Genomic DNA, 16,495 nt, shown 5'->3' with positions numbered 1-16,495 from the left:
ATACAAGAAACAGTAGTAAAGCGAGTTGCCAGATCGCCTCACACAGCCAATATGATAGTTAACTCTTTCTACTAGTCTAGGGGTTAAACTTGTTTTGTCTTTCTCCACAATTGTTTTATTGTTTGATACAACACTTACACATTTCTCCTTTTATTTCAGATTTCAACAAGCGTCAAATTGCTTTCCATATCACACCTAAGGCCTCGTTGAACTCCCCATTCTGTCTTCATAAAAGATATCCAAGTTTACATGATATAATTACTGCTGAATTTATTATCTTGTCGTGTCTTCAAGATTGCATAACTATTTTCAGCTACTACTGTTCGTCAAGTGTCATTTCACTAGCACAACATGGATGTGTTATGGTTCAGCTTATCATTTCTCTGTTATAAGTTTAATTAATCCACGCTTACACGCTTAAGTATTTTATAATGTTATAACCATTGTGAAACATGGGTGCTCTTTATGACTGGTTTCTCAACCATAGAATCACTCCTTTGTAATTTTATGACACTGTGAGCTTAAAAAAAAATGTTTATACCTATTACACATATTGTAATATTCTTAAAATACCTTTGTGTTTTATTTTACAACTTATTGTAACCAATGATCATTCTTTTATTGTAATATGGCAAACTTTAGATATGTGGAGACTGTCTTAGGTTCAATTCTGGCTCAGGGCCCTGACCTAATATTTGAGTATTAATGGCTGATGATGCTCGTGATGTCGAACGAAACATGTCCCATAATTAATATGGTATAATGATTATATCCTAATTGTAAAAAGTATATTGTATTGAATAGGTGGTTGCTAATAAAATTGTATATTACTTTTATTATTCTGCTACTTAGTGCCGAGTTGCTGTCCAAGAGAAACTGATTCCACAGGTCAATTTAAAATGAAGATGACTTGAAATCTTCTCCAGCTGTTGTAAACAGTGCGTTGACGCCAGCTGATCAATGAACTTTCAAGTCGGAAGTTGTATTTGCCGGATTAGATAGAAATGTAGCAACATTTTTTTCTTAAACAGTCTTCAAATATTTAAGGGGTATGCATACCCCCGGTTCCCCCCCGAAATGAAAGAAAGCACTATATAAATAGTCAGTTTAATAGTATATTAAATTATCCATTGTATTTTCTTTGAAGATGCATATGTCTGTAATTAGAGATAGACTTTTTTTTAAATTGCATAATTCAGGCAATGGCCTGCCTGGTGGCCTTGATCATTTAAGGCATCAAGTCTATATGGTCTGACACTGTAGTTAGCCAGTTCAAGTCCCATTGGTTGAAAAAATTTCACCATCAGAATACTGGCCAGCAGGATAGGAGAGGTGGTGGTATAGAATTTCTAATCCCTCTGTGGGTAGAATAACACCCATGGTATCCCCTATCTGTCATAAGAGGTGACTAAAAGGGGCCCCAGGGAATCTTAACATGGAAGCGTGGGTTGGCGACCATGGGGTCCTTAACTTAGTCCCGACATTGTTTCCACTTACTTGTGTCAGGCTCCTCACTTTTATCTATCCTATCCAACCTCCGTTGGTCAACTCTTGTTCTTTTCTGACCCCGACTGTTTTAGGGTCATAAGTCCTAGGGAGTCCACTTTCACACCCTTTGTGGCCAATACCTTCATTTTTCGAATTATCCATTATATTCTCTTTGAAGATGCATATATCTGTATTCAGAGATAGACATTTTTTAAATTGCATAGTTCAGGCAATGGCCTGCCTGGTGGCCATGATCATTTAAGGCATCAAGTCTATATGGTCTGACACTGTAGTTAGCCGGTTCAAGTCCCGTTGATCGAAAACATTTTACCATAAGAATGTTGGCCAGCAGGGTAGGCCTTCCATTGTTTCTCTTTGATTAGTATTAATAGAGGATGGTTGCCCAGTTGTATTTCCTCTTAAAACAATAATCACCACCAACACCATCACCATCATACAATTTCTAATCACTAGATTGCATGCCAAAAGCCTGGAATATATTCCAAACCTCTCCACAGTGCTCATGACACTGCTGATGGTGATTCGTCCATTGGATGGAGATGCAAAGCTTTCATCAGACCCTTGGTGGTATTCAACAGAGGAGTAGGCTAAGTGCTGGCACTGAGTTCCACCTTCTCCCTTCCTATTATCATATATCACATCATTCATTTCATCTCATTAACTCCTCTGATGAGGTTGACGTTCAGGAAAAGTATCCGGTCTTAAAAACTTGCTACGAAGATTCATCTCGCTTCATGCCCAACCCTGTGGAGAAACAGGACAAGGGTTGCGTATACATAGTTCAGGCAATACAGGGTGAGACACGCTAATATTCCTATATAAAATTAATACAGATATTTCACAATTAATGTAGAAATTTTATTTAGAGGTGAAAGGTAGAATTTTCTGTACAGTACCTAATTGCAATGCAGATAAGAGCTTAATACCTCATAAGAGTTTCATGAGTTTCATGAATTACAATTGATTCAGATAAGCCAGAGCAAGAACGTATCAACTACGTGCGCAAGCTAGCTGGGGTTGATGGTCCATTCCAGTCACCTATCAATCTTAATCTTCATGATATGCACCCCTTGGATCTCAACAAACTCTGTTGGTATAACTATGACATTGCACCCAAGAAGATGAAGATCACGAACACAGGGCATACAGGTAATACTATTTAATTGTCTACTTGTCTGTGAACTTAGAACTTTTATATCATACTTCATTTTAATCTTGTATTTAGGATATAGAAGTCAAAATAGGTCCAGTTGTGTTTCTATCCATTATGTTATTATGACATCATGTATAAAATGGATGAACAAAATTTTATGAAAAGCAGTATTGAAATTCAAAAAAATTAGGGCTTGTAGCTTTGGCTCTAATTTATTTTATTAGTGTCATTTGAGGTGGAAATTTAGAAGAAGGAGTAAAAGTAAATTATGAAATGTCTCTATAAATTGACAACGAAGGCCAAAAGTGTGAGAAGTGCTGCAGTGACAATGTGGGTAATTACAAAATACTTAGTTAATTAAGGTTAATTTCATAAATACTTGTATTACTCGTGATGAGTTACAATCGGTCAGTGCATCCAGGAGATAGTGGGCTCGAACCCCACTGTCGACAGCCCTGAAGATGGTTTTCCGTAGTTTCCCATTTTCACAGCAGGCAAATGCTGGGGCTGTACATTAATGAAGGCCATGGCCACTTCTTTCCCATTCCTAGTCCTTTCCTATCCCATCGTCGCCAAGAGACCTATCTGTGTCGGTGCGATGCAAAAAAAAATTGCCTAGTACATGTTTCAGCTTGTTTCAAGCCACCATCAGCTGACAAACAATGATAAAGAATAATCTTTCTCTTATAAATGAAAAGACATACATAAAATAAACATTAGAAGCAAAATATATATATATATATATATATATATATATACAGTGAAGGAAACGAGGTGGACTAGAAAGCGGTGATAAAGATATAGGGATCTGTAAGTCAAGTAGGGATGACATAAAAATGTTAGTGTTGAATCGTAGAAGAATCAGTGGTTGTTTGTGCTGAATGATATTGATGCTTCTGCTCTGTGATGCCCAGTCCATTGCATTAATTGTAACAGACACATATAAATTTGTATTGCATACGGGAAGAGCCAACTGAGCTTGTGTGCATCCATCCTCCAACCCTGCAGAAATGTTTTACTTCATGTCCTATCTGTTTGAAGTTGCCAAAACTGTGCAGAAAAAATACAGGTAAACATACACATGCATAAGTTTGTGCAGTATTCTTTTGGGTTGGCAACAATTCAGTATTGCTGCACCGTTATTCCATTGTTTAACTGAGTTTGGAGTTTGTGTGTTCACAACCAAGAAAACCTGTGTTTTCTTGATTGTGAACGTATTATTTGTGTATATTTCAGACAAACGGATATGGAGTGTCAAGTTGAGAAAAGTGAGCATTTCCGACACATTTTACTCTTTGAGTTTAACCGAGTATCCAGTGCAGCAGGAGTTGCAAGAACAATTTTTGAAGTGTATGGGAATGAAGCAATTGCTGAAAGAACAGCACAAAATGGTTTTCCCGCTTTCAAGCAGGATACTTTGACTTGTCTGATGATCCACGTTCTGGAAGACCTACAGATTTTGCTTCATGAGAATCCTCATCAAAAAACGTGTGAAATGACGCAAATTTTTGAATGTGATCAGTCAAGTATTGTATGCCATTTGCATTCAATGGGTAAGGTACAGAAATTGGGTATATGGGTACCACATGTGCTAAGTGACAGTAACAAATATCAATGAGTAAACAACTGTTCGTCATTGATTGCTCGGCACCGGTTGGCTTGTGATAGACACGAAGCATTCCTTTCGAATATTGTCACCGGTGACGAGAAATGGTGCTTGTATGTCAACATTAAGAAGAGGAAAGAGTGACTCAGCCCATCAAGAAAATCAACTCTCCGTGCCAAGGATAGTGCCCATCCACAGAAAATCATGTTGTGTGTTTGGTAGGACAAAGATGGCACTCTTCACCATGAACTTCTTCCGAAAAACATAATGATTACCTCTGCTGTGTAGAGTCACCAGCTAAGACGGCTTGCCATTGCTATTGACAACAAAAGACAAAGACGAACAACCAGTCTTATTGTTCCATGATAACGCTTGTCCGCATACAGTGCAATTGACCAAAGGTGTGATTGCTGAACTTGGCTGGTATTCCAGCCTGGTACCCTCAATGAGCCAGTACAAGTTAAAGTAGTTTAGGAAGCACAAAACCCAACCCAAAACACAACATCAAAACCAAGACAGAGATTAAACTTACTTTAAGCAGGTCAAGTTATCACCAATAACCAGTAGATCAATGGATGTTTGGGTACAGTACTACGTTGCTAAGAGTTAACCAAAGAAAAAAAGGAACACCAAGTTTAAGGAAATAAAATTAATTTTAATTCAGAAAAAATTTAAATCAATATTACCAACAGAAATATTGCCCTCTTTTCAGAAATCCAAGTAAATTATCAGAGCAATAAAATTAAATTAATTGTAAACACAGCCAGCCAAACAAGGTAAAGAAAAGAAAACAAAATTACATTTATTACAATAACAGTAACTTCATGCTTTTTCTCATTTACTTCAGAAGGTTCTTTCCAATGATAAGATTTCTTTTTTCTTTATTTAGTTAAACTTCGTCAGGATAAGTTTCGTCCAGGGAGCTTCTGCAAGGAAATTAAAATTCTAGCTCACAAGACAGAATTAACATAACTTACATAAACTACTCTGAAGACAGGGAAAATGAATATGAGTGAAGCAAGAAAAAAAATCATAAGATAACTTAAAGGGGCAAAATAACTGAAAGTATTTCACCAAGATGCAAAACTTTACAAGGAAAAAATTAATCACACAACCAGTTCAATCAGCAATCAACAACAGTCACATCACCATCCACGTTTCCATGGTGACGTACACATGCTAAAAGCAAAACGAATCGTCCAATCCCGGAATAGAGACACAACAATAGTAGCTTACTTGGGAAGAACAAAAGACAATTAGGTAGATTGAAAAACACAAAGTAACAAGATATAATAAAATTTAAGGTGAAGCAGAAAGTAGATTTTAAGAAAGGGATCAAACCAAAATTTTGAAATGCTTGTGAAAGCTCAAATGGCAGTTAAACTGTCCATAAACATGATTTACTTAAGTCACATAATAAGGTAAAACATCTTGTCCCAAAAAAAATTAATAATAATAAAATTTTCTTAACACCATGCATGGCTCAAACATATTTAACATAATAAAATATATAATTGAAGATCTTAGGAGATATAAATTAAAATTACATTTTGAAACCCATTTTCCATGATGAATACTGATAAGAATAAGAAGATTAGCGATATCAATCAAGTCAAGAGTCATTCACTACTGATCTGCATTTTGGGCAGTAGCCCAGGTGGCAGATTCCCTATGTGTTGTTTTCCTAGCATTTTTTAAAATGATTACAAACAAACTGGAAATTTATTGAATATCTCCCTTGGCAAGTTATTCCAATCTCTAACTCCCCTTCCTATAAACGAAAATTTCCCCAATTTGTCCTCTTGAATTCCGAACTTATCTTCATATTGTAAACTTTGCTACTTTTAAAGACACCACTCAAATTCGTCTACTGATGTCATTCCATGCCATCTCTCGACTGACAGCTTGGAACATACCACTTATGATAAAGATGTTGATTCCCATAGGAAAACTGAAATATTTCTTCCAAATAAGTAAATTTATATACATACCACTTAGTTGAGTAGCTCCTCTCTTTTCTCCCAGGTCTTCCCAGTACCAAATTTTACAACATTTTTGTAATGCTACTCTTTTGTCGGAAATCACCCAGAACAAATCGAGCTGCTTTTCTTTGGATTTTTTTCCAGTTCATAAATCAAGTAATCCTGGTGAGGATCCCATACACTGGAACCATACTCTAGTTGGGGTCTTACCAGAGACTTATATGCCATCTCCTTTACATCCCGTCTACAACCCCTAAATATCCTCATAACCATGAGCAGAGATCTGTACCCTTTATTTACAATCATATTTATGTGATTACCCCAATGAAGATCTTTCCTTACATTAACACCTAGGTAGTTACAAAGATCCCCAAAAGGAACATTTAACCCATCAATGCAGTAATTAAAACTGAGAGGACTTTTCCTATTTGTGAAACTCACAACCTGACTTTTATCCCTGTTTATCATCATACCATTGCCTACTGTCCATCTCACAACATTGTCAAGGTCATTTTGCAGTTGCTCACAATCTTGTAACATATTTATTACTCTGTACAGAATAACATCATCTGCAAAATGCCTTACCTCTGATTCCACTTCTTTGCACATATCATTGATATATATAAGAAAACATAAAGGTCCAATAATATTGCTTTGAGGAATTCCCCTCCTAATTATTACAAGGACAGACAAAGCTTTGCTACTCTAATTCTCTGAGTTTTATTTTCTAGAAACATAGCCACCCATTCAGTCACTCTTTTTTCTAGTCCAATAGCACTCAACTTTGCCAGTAGTCTTCCATGACCTGCCCTATCAAATGCCTTAGATAGGTCAATCACGATACAGTCCATTTGACCTCCCAAATCTAGCATATCTGCTATATCTTGCTGGAATCCTACAAGCTGAGCTTCAGTGGAATAACATTTCCTAAACCCAAACTGCCTTCCATCAAACCAGTTATTAATTTTGCAAACATGTCTAATATAAACAGAAAGAATGCTTTCCCAAAGCTTACATGCAATGCATGTCAAACTGACTGGCCTGTAATTTTCAGCTTTATATCTATCACCCTTCCTTTATACACAGGGGCTACTATAGCAACTCTCCATTCATTTGGTATAGCTTCTTCATGCAAACAATAATCGAATAAGTACTTAACATATAGTACTATATCCCAACCTATTGTCTTTAGTATATCCCCCAAAACCTTATCAATTCCAGCTGCTTTTCTAGTTTCCAAATTTTGTATCTTACTGTAAATGTCATTGTTGTCTTGTCACCACCTCTATCTGGACATTATCTTTGTAACCAACAATCTTTACATTCTGTTGATTGAATACTTCTGCCTTTTGAAGATCCTCGCATATACACTCCCCTTGTTCATTAATGATTCCTGGAATATACTTCTTGGAATCTGTTTCTGCCTTACCTATACATACTCTTCCATTTTTCACTAAAATTTGTATGACTGCCAATTATGCTTGCCATCATGTTATCCTTAGCTGACTTCTTTGCTAAATTCAATTTCCTAGTAAGTTACTTCAATTTCCTTACTTCCACAGCCATTTCTAACTCTATTTGTTTCCAACCTGCACCTACTTCTTAGTCCCTTTACTTCTCTGTTATAATATAGTGGATCTTTACCATTCCTTACCACCTTTAAAGGTACAAACCTATTTTCACATTCCTCAACAATTGCCTTAAACCCATCCCAGAGTCTGTTTACATTTTTATTTACCGTTTTCCACTGATCATGGTGACTTTTTTTAAACTACCTCACGCCTGTTTTATCAGCCATATGGTACTGCCTAATAATTTTAATATCTTCCTTTCTTTCATATTTATTTTTAATTACCACAAAACAGCTTCGTGATCACTAATACCATCTATTATATTGGTTTCTCTATAGAGCTCATCTGGGTTTACCAGCAGCACATCCAGAATATTCTTCCCACTAGTTGGTTCCATCACTTTCTGAATCAGATGCCCTTCCCATATTAACTTATTTGCCACTGGTTGGTCATGCTTCCTGTCGTTCACATTACCTTCCCAATTGACATTTGGTAAATTGATATCACCCGCTGCAATCCCTTATTTGCCATTTGTTGGTCATGATTGCTGTTGTTCACATGACCTTCCCAATCGACATTTGGTAAATTGAGATCACCCACTACAATCACGTTCCTTTCCTTATTGTTTCCCACATAGCTGATTATCTTATCAAGTAACTCTGAATCAGCGTCAGTGCTACCTTTTCCCGGTCTGTACCCTCCAAAGGCATCAAGTTGCCTATTATCTTTAGAGATGAGCCTTACACCTAGAATTTCATGTTTGTCATCCTTAACCTTTTCATAGCCTAAAAATTCTTCTTTCACCAGAATGAATACTCCTCCTCCTACCATTCCTATCCTATTTCTACGATACACACTCCAGTTCTGTGAGATAATTTCTGCATCCTTAATATAATTTCTCAGCCATGATTCAACTCCTATTACAATATCTGGTAAATATATATATATTAAATTAATTCTATTCTTTTATTTACAATATTTCTACAGTTCAGCACTAACATTTTTATGTCATCCCTACTTGATTTCTAGCTCCCTGTTCCCTTATTACTGCTCCCTAGGCCACCCCGTTTCCCTGAATGTACCTCCCTATAACCCTTCTAAATAAATTTCCCAACTTATATGTACCACTGTGATTTAAGTGAAGGCCATCTGAGCACAGATCCCTATCTCCTACCCACCCATTAGGATCTAGAAATCTCACTCCCAGTTTCCCACATACCCACTCCATAATCTCATTTAAATCCCCAATCACCATCCTTCCTACTCAGTATGTATGTTGGGTATTCAGCCCGAAGGCTGGTTTGATCCTCTTCAGCTCTGCCAACAGCTGTCATAAATAGCCTAGGCGTTACTGAAGAGGCGTACTAGGGAAATGAGGAGTGAGGTAGTTTCCCGTTGCTTTCCTCACCGAGCCAGCCATTGCTATTACATATCAGTCTGCCAAGCCCACTGAAATGCATGCACCAACCGACGCTATGAGCGATATTTTCACACCATTCATAGCAGGGACTGGCTGCATAAGGAATGGTATTACTAGCATCACTCATACCTCAGTCACTTTCATATTGTCAAAGCCAAGGATGAGACTGAGACAGGTCAATGAAAGTAACAAATTTGATATAGCCCATACCAGAAGACATAGTGCACTGTAAACACTACATCTCGCCAGCAAAGGCATTCCTACTCAGTATTCCACTGATAACAATCTCCGCTTCCTTAAACTTCACCCGTACTGCATTTACCAGATCCCACACATCCCCAACTATGTTGGTACTTATACCTGCTTGTCTTCCGTTGTTAGTACCAACGTGAAACACTACCACGTTCTCCTTTCCCACCTCCTTCTACTTTCCTCAACATCTGCCTTAACCTAATTCCTGGATAACACTCTAACCTGGTTCCCTTTCCTCCACACACCCCACATGTCTGAAAATGGAATCCCCTATGATCAGAGCCTCAACCCTACCCACCCCATTTGATCCCCTCCCCTTCTGGTCAGTCCCATATTTCCTGACAGCTGCAGAAGCTACTTCCTCCTCCCTTTTATCCATCCCATGACCCTGTTCCACCTGTCTTTTCCTATCCTCTACTCCACATTTCCCTTTCCCACCTTTTCCCTTCCTCCTACTACCACACTTCTCTGCAAAAGTTCCCTGTACCTCATCTTCCCTCGGTTGTTCTACCTGCAGTGACACGTACCGATTTTTCACAGACACCTGTCCTGAATTCTGATCCTGAATGGAGCCCTTAACCTGCCAACCACCTGTCTTCTACAATTCCCCCTTTCCTCCCCATCCCTCTTTTATACCTACTGTATCCTGTACATTGCTTGAGGGAGGCCCTCTTTCCTTCGTGTCCTCTGAGAATATCCTAATTATTTCTCTCAAACTCTCCAACTCTTCCCTCATACTCCTTAATGCCTGGCCACACCCACAGTTCCTACACTTGCACTCCTTAGCCATTCTTTACTGAATAATGAAAAGAAAAGGAAAAATAAGATAACTTATTCTGTGCAAAGTAAAAATGAAAGGAAAGAAATATTTTCTAGGATAGCTCACAAAAATCACACGACAATAAGGTAATTAATAAACGCTACTACTACACTACAATACTACTTAGTTGTATGATTTTTTTCCTACAACACCCTAACAGGATGAAAACTGCTGTTAATTACTGAAAACAGAAAATAATACACAAGAATTAATTATAAACTTCAGTTAATTCTAACCTAATTACTACAACAGAATTCTAGTAAGAGAGTTACTACAGATACAACAGATAATACAGATACTATACTACACAAATATTTCACAGTAATAGAATAAACACACTAATTTCTAATAAGATACTATAATACACTACAGTAATTTTAAATTTAAATAGGAAAATGGACGTAATTTTTGAAGATACAATCACACAAACGATCCCTAGGAGAGGATATTTCTTAAAATCATCATTCACAGTCTCTGAAGGCAATTTAAAATTAAAAGCATGAAGAAAACTTACAGGTTCTCCTCCAACTTGCAGTAAGACATTAGCATGTGGCACCACATGCTCACAAAAAATGTGCTTAGTAACCAAAACTTAAATTACACCAAAACACAAAGAGTCAAAGGACGATGAAAAATTATAATGCAAAAGAATCTTCTGAGGGTGAAAAAACCCTCAAGTTAATGTAACTATCCTGGATCCATGATCCAGCCTGAAGCCAGAACGCTGCGAGGACTCAGAACGGATCCTTCCCTCATGACTGTAGAACAGCGAGTCATGGCTGCCGCAAGCTTACAGGAGTGCATTGGCAAGCCCAAGGTGAAGCTGTGCGCTGATTGGCCAGAGACAGTGCCATCAGGTTAGACCAGCTATGGTAGAGAGCAGGACAAAGCAGAAGCGAATGAGCACATCATGTGCCCAGTTGAAGAAATACAAGATGAAGTATTTGAAAAATAGGAGCTTAGCGCACAAGGTGAAATTGATATTATAATCAAACATGTGACACCAAGTCACTTAGAAAATAATAGTAGAAGCAAAAAAAAAAAAAAAAAGAAAAAAGCAAAGTCATCTCCGTACAGGCCATGAAGGCCCTTGGAGGGGTGGAAGGTAAAGGCTTCCACCAATCGTAACCTTGGCACGTAATGGGGTGGAGTGGTTAGCCTTTGTCCCCAGGAATTTACCTGGTACTCATTTCTGGTGTAGGCTGAGAGAATCTCAGGGCCATATGCACTTCTGGAAGTGGAAATCTCGTTTTCTTAAATTTTACGACTTCCTGACAGGGATTTAAACCCATCCTTCTGGATGATCCGAGCACGCCTTTACCGTCTCGTCCAGGCAGCCCTTATAGTAGAAGACAAATTGGAAATAAATTCCCAGTAACACAGATTTCTATGGCAAATTTGCCACATCTAAAATGTTAAAGGAGAGGGCCTCAAAAATGTAACCTCAGTTACAGCTGGGAACCTCTTCCTCATCCTCCATATCACCCTGACCTTGCCCCCTCAGATTTCCATCTTTTCTGCTCTCTTTCTAACCACATTCAGGGGCAAGTGTTTCCTGATGAGGCTTCTCTTGACCAATGGCTAACAAATTTCTTCCAGTCAAAACCAAAACAATTCTAGGGGCAAGGCATTCAACTGCTACCTGAAAAGTTGGCAGAAGGTCATAGGGAGTGGAAGTGAATACATCACTGAGTGATTGTGATTTACAGTGCTTGATTGTGACAGTAAAATAAAATAAAATATAAAATATAAGAACCGCACAAACTTATGATTGATTAAATATATGACCCTGATTTCGAGGGACTTTGATGATATAAATAACTGACTAGTACAAAAAACAAGAGTTAAAACATTTCAAAAAAAGCCTTTCTTCCGCTTATTAAAAAAATGTTGATCTAGAATCGACACACACATATTTACAGATGTTCTGAGACCTGCGTACATCTTTGGGAGCCGGCTTTCTTAATGGAGGGGAAATATAATCTGATGGTACTAACATTCCTATTTTCATTTTCATAAGTATCTAACTCGGAAGAATTCACTACCGTTATGGAGAAACATATTCATGATTACTTGTAGGCCTAAGAACTCGCTCATTCACTTCATATGAGAGAAAAAGTTTTCGGTCATTGAATAGAATTATGCTTAAGTCCTGGCCATTTACACATAAGATAGAGTAATATACATAACCCCCAGTCCTAAACATTGTTTGAAGACTTAACATGAATAGTCAATTGATTTTGTGTTAGGTAATAACAACCATCCTCTTTTATCATGCACTTCTCCTGTATTTAAGCTATTTGGGCTTTCTTTCTACTGAACAGAAGCATCACAACTATACTGTAGTACCTGAGAATGTTTACATGTAAATTTTTTTAACCATATCAATATTCACACAATTTTAAAAGTTCTCTATTTACACTGATGAGTACAGTGGAGGGAGCATTCTGGCAAACAGCTGACAGTGAGATTTCAACATACTCTGCTCTCTGCAGTGATTCTCTCACAGACGGTGGCGCTGGTGTATCATAACTTTATAGTCTCAGCGACACAGCTTCCAATACGCGCGAATAGGCCAGCCGAGCTGCAAGGCATGCAGTTCATACAGAAGCTTAGCCACCTATCGGAGAAAGCTGTAGTTAAGTGTGCTCTCTCACAGCTCTCTCATGCTTTCAATCACATGTTCTGTCATTCACAAATCCTAACAAGATTGCCAGATCGCTAGTATCTTAATGGGTATCGATCTTTGGCTCGATATCACTATTCAGTATGAAGGATGGGATTGCCAGTCGCAAGAGCTTCCGAGATCTGGATACATCATTGGGAGCCAGCTTTCTTAATGGAGGGGGAAGATAACCTGATGGTACTAACGTTCCTATTTTCATTTTCATAACTACCTAACTCAGAAGAATTCACTACTATTATGAAGAAACACATTCATGATTACTTGTAGGCCTAAGAACTCGCGCTGTGAGCTCGCATCCGGGAGACAGTGGATTCGAACCCCACTGTCAGCAGCCCTGAAGATGGCTTTCCATGGTTTCCCATTTTCACACCAACCTTAATTAAGGTCACGGCTGCTTCCTTCCCATTCCTAGGCCTTTCCTGTCCCATCGTTGCCACAAGACCTATCTGTGTTGGTGCGACATAAAGCAAATAGCAAAAAAAAAATTTAAAATAAGAACTCACTCATTCGCTTTGTACGAGAGAGAATCTACACAGTTCTGGTGGTTCTGCAGCTCTGCAGATTGATTTATGGAGCTGCGTCTGAGAAGTATTGTAAATGTACCAGTTTATTTAGTTTATCAGTTTATATAATACGGGTGTTTATTATTATATAGAAAACTGAGTCTTTGTACTACACTGCAAATGAAGAAAGAGACTGTTTCAACACCCTATAGAAGCTACTTCTCTCTCATGTCTCGCTGGCACCAGAAACTAGCCTTGTTTCCAATGTTTCGAAGAACATCAGAGAGTGTGGGAATTTTGTCAGCAAGAAACCTTGGTTCAGAGGTTCTGGCAACTGTCAGAGTGTTCTGGCAGTTATCAGAGGGTGTGAGAACATTCCACCCTCATGACAAGAATATGCAATGTCTGCTCCATTCAAATCCTGCACATGATTGGTTGTTTGCTTCCCTTCTTCTGGAAGAGGATACGTGCAAACTGGGGGGTTTATGTTCTAAGACGCAAAGCTAGAATGGTCTATTCACATTTTGACCCTCTGTGAAGGTGGATGTGTCTGTTCAAAACTCTCGCTCCAAGGGGGAGTTTCAACCTAGGTTAATGGGATAATGTAAGTTTTAACTTAACCTATTCAGTTGCTGGAATTTGGCAGGGCAGTCTCGCATCTTCGATGATACAATGTAATCAAAACAGCACTTTTCAGTGCTTTTCAGGGAGAGGCAACCTTAATATAATACTTGTAAAATAACTCATGTCATTTTAATTTTTTCTGTTTATCTGTCTCTGGAAGAATGGGACTAGCCCACTGCAATAAGGGATCTTCAATTCTGAAACAGGTTTACTTATTACAGGGTAATGTCGTTACAATCCCCTTGATGTCCATTAGCTTACTTGTGTTTCCTAAATTGCTACTGATTAACCTTTGTTTTTAAAATTTTAAATTCCTTTGGTATCACTTATAAACATATTTTCCATCTCCAGTTTCCTGGGTGTGGTGTACAGGTATTTGTCACTTCTTCTTGTCAAAGTATAGTTTCTCTTCCTCTCTGTCCTACCACTTGCCATTCCTCTTGCTGACCTCTGATTTCACAGTGTCTATCCATCAATTCCTTGGCCTCCTGACTAGCGGTGTTTATTTGGTGCACAGAACATCATTTGGGTCCTGAGGGCAGTAGGGATGGGCAGACCGGAACCGGAACATTAGGAGCTTGAGGTGGAGTGTTTCGGTACAGTGTGCCGGCACACGGGACTGTAACTGCGCAGTAGTGAGACCTTCGTGAGGCAGCAGGAATGTGCTGCTGTAGCGGACGTGCTGTGCGTAGTTACGGCCAGCATAAAGCTGCACGGAACGTGAAGGAACAGTCAGAACATTGAAATTCATGCCCAATAATAACATTTAAAGGCTGCTTTTAGGTGAAGTTTTTTTGGTCAATATGAAACACACATAACACGGTTACAATGGCAGTACAGGTGTTTAAAAGTAACTAATCGAAGGATATTTTCATCAGTTGAATATATCAGCCTATACAGGGTTACTCTAAATGATTGTCAGGGTTTCATGAATTTTTTTTTGAAAACGTGGAAAACGTACCATTTTTATTGTTGCAGTAATGGTTAGACAAACTCTCAAAGTTTTGTTTTGCATCAACTGTAGTACATAAGTTATCACCAGATGGCAGTAATAGCATTGTTTAACAAAATGGCGGTTAGCGATAAGGAGAAAGCTTTTTGTACTCTTGAATTTTATCAACACAAATCCATTACCAGAGTCCAGCGCCATTTTCAGACAAAATACGGGAAGGAGCCTCCTTCTGACAACTCTATTTGCAGATGGTATGCACAATTTGTGGATACAGGTTGTTTGTGCAAAGGGAAAAGCAGTGAGCGTCCTGCTGTGTCAGAAGCAGATGTGAATCGGATTAGGGGTGTTTATCTCCGTAGTCCTAAGAAATCAACTACGAGATGTAGCAGGGAACTGCAAGTTCCTGAAACCACAGTATGGCGTGTGTTAGAAAGGCACCTAAAGGTAAAGCCATATCGCTTACAATTGCGTCAAGCTCTACCAGCTAATGACAAAGCCCTATGTTTCAACTTTTGCATGGCACTGCAGGAACGGATTGAAGAAGATGATGGTTTTCTTGACAGAGTAGTTTTCAGTGACGAAGCTACTTTTCATGTAAGTGGAAAGGTAAACAAACAAAACGTTCACATTTGGGGTGCAACGAACCCCCATTGTTATGTGGAACATGTGCGAGACTCTCCTAAGGTAAATGTGTTCTGTGCCGTTTCAAATACGAAGGTCTATGGCCCGTTCTTCTTCAATGAACAGACAGTAACAGGGCTGACTTACCTGGACATGCTCACAGAATGGCTGTTACCCCATTTGAGTGACAACAGGGATGATTACGTGCTACAACAGGATGGTGCACCACCTCATTTTCATGGGGAGGTTAGAGCATTTTTAAACCAAGAACTTCCACAATGACAGATGGGACGCGGAACGGAAGGTGATCTGATGCTCTTACCCTTTCCACCATGTTCACCAGATCTTACACCATGCGATTTCTTCCTGTGGGGATATGTTAAAGATCAGGTATTTGTTCCTCTTCTACCAGTGGATATTCAGGAAGTGAAGCAGCGCATCCAAGCCACCTTCAAAAGCATCACCGCTGCCATGTTGACTCGTGTGTGGGAAGAGATGGACTATCGAGTAGATATGTGTAGAGTGACACAAGGTGCACATATCGAGCATTTGTAATGTACTATGTATGTCAAAATAACTTTATAGTTACAGTACACAATAAAACAAGATTCATATTCGTATGTCAATTGCACCGTGAGTTATGGATTTTTGTAACCCCGACAATAATTTAAAATAACCCTGTATTGTGAGTAATTAGGGCCAGGATAAAACTTCATGGCATGTGAAAAAGCAGTCGGAACTCTGAAATAGGCACCCAGAAAATCATGTCTAAATGTTGTTTTTAGGACAAGAATGT

At 38.6% G+C, this 16,495-nt stretch overlaps 1 pseudogene; it reads left to right on the top strand.

Annotated features, from left to right (window-relative positions):
- The first annotated feature begins 2,243 nt into the window (after positions 1-2,243).
- On the top strand, positions 2,244-16,254 carry LOC136866782 (histone-lysine N-methyltransferase SETMAR-like; annotated as a pseudogene).
- The last annotated feature ends 241 nt before the right edge of the window (positions 16,255-16,495 follow it).

This window comes from Anabrus simplex, chromosome 3 (assembly GCF_040414725.1).
Source record: "Anabrus simplex isolate iqAnaSimp1 chromosome 3, ASM4041472v1, whole genome shotgun sequence".
NCBI classification, from domain to species: domain Eukaryota; kingdom Metazoa; phylum Arthropoda; class Insecta; order Orthoptera; family Tettigoniidae; genus Anabrus; species Anabrus simplex.
The sequence above is the reverse complement of the archived record's forward strand: the minus strand, read 5'-3'. Positions and strand labels throughout refer to the sequence as shown.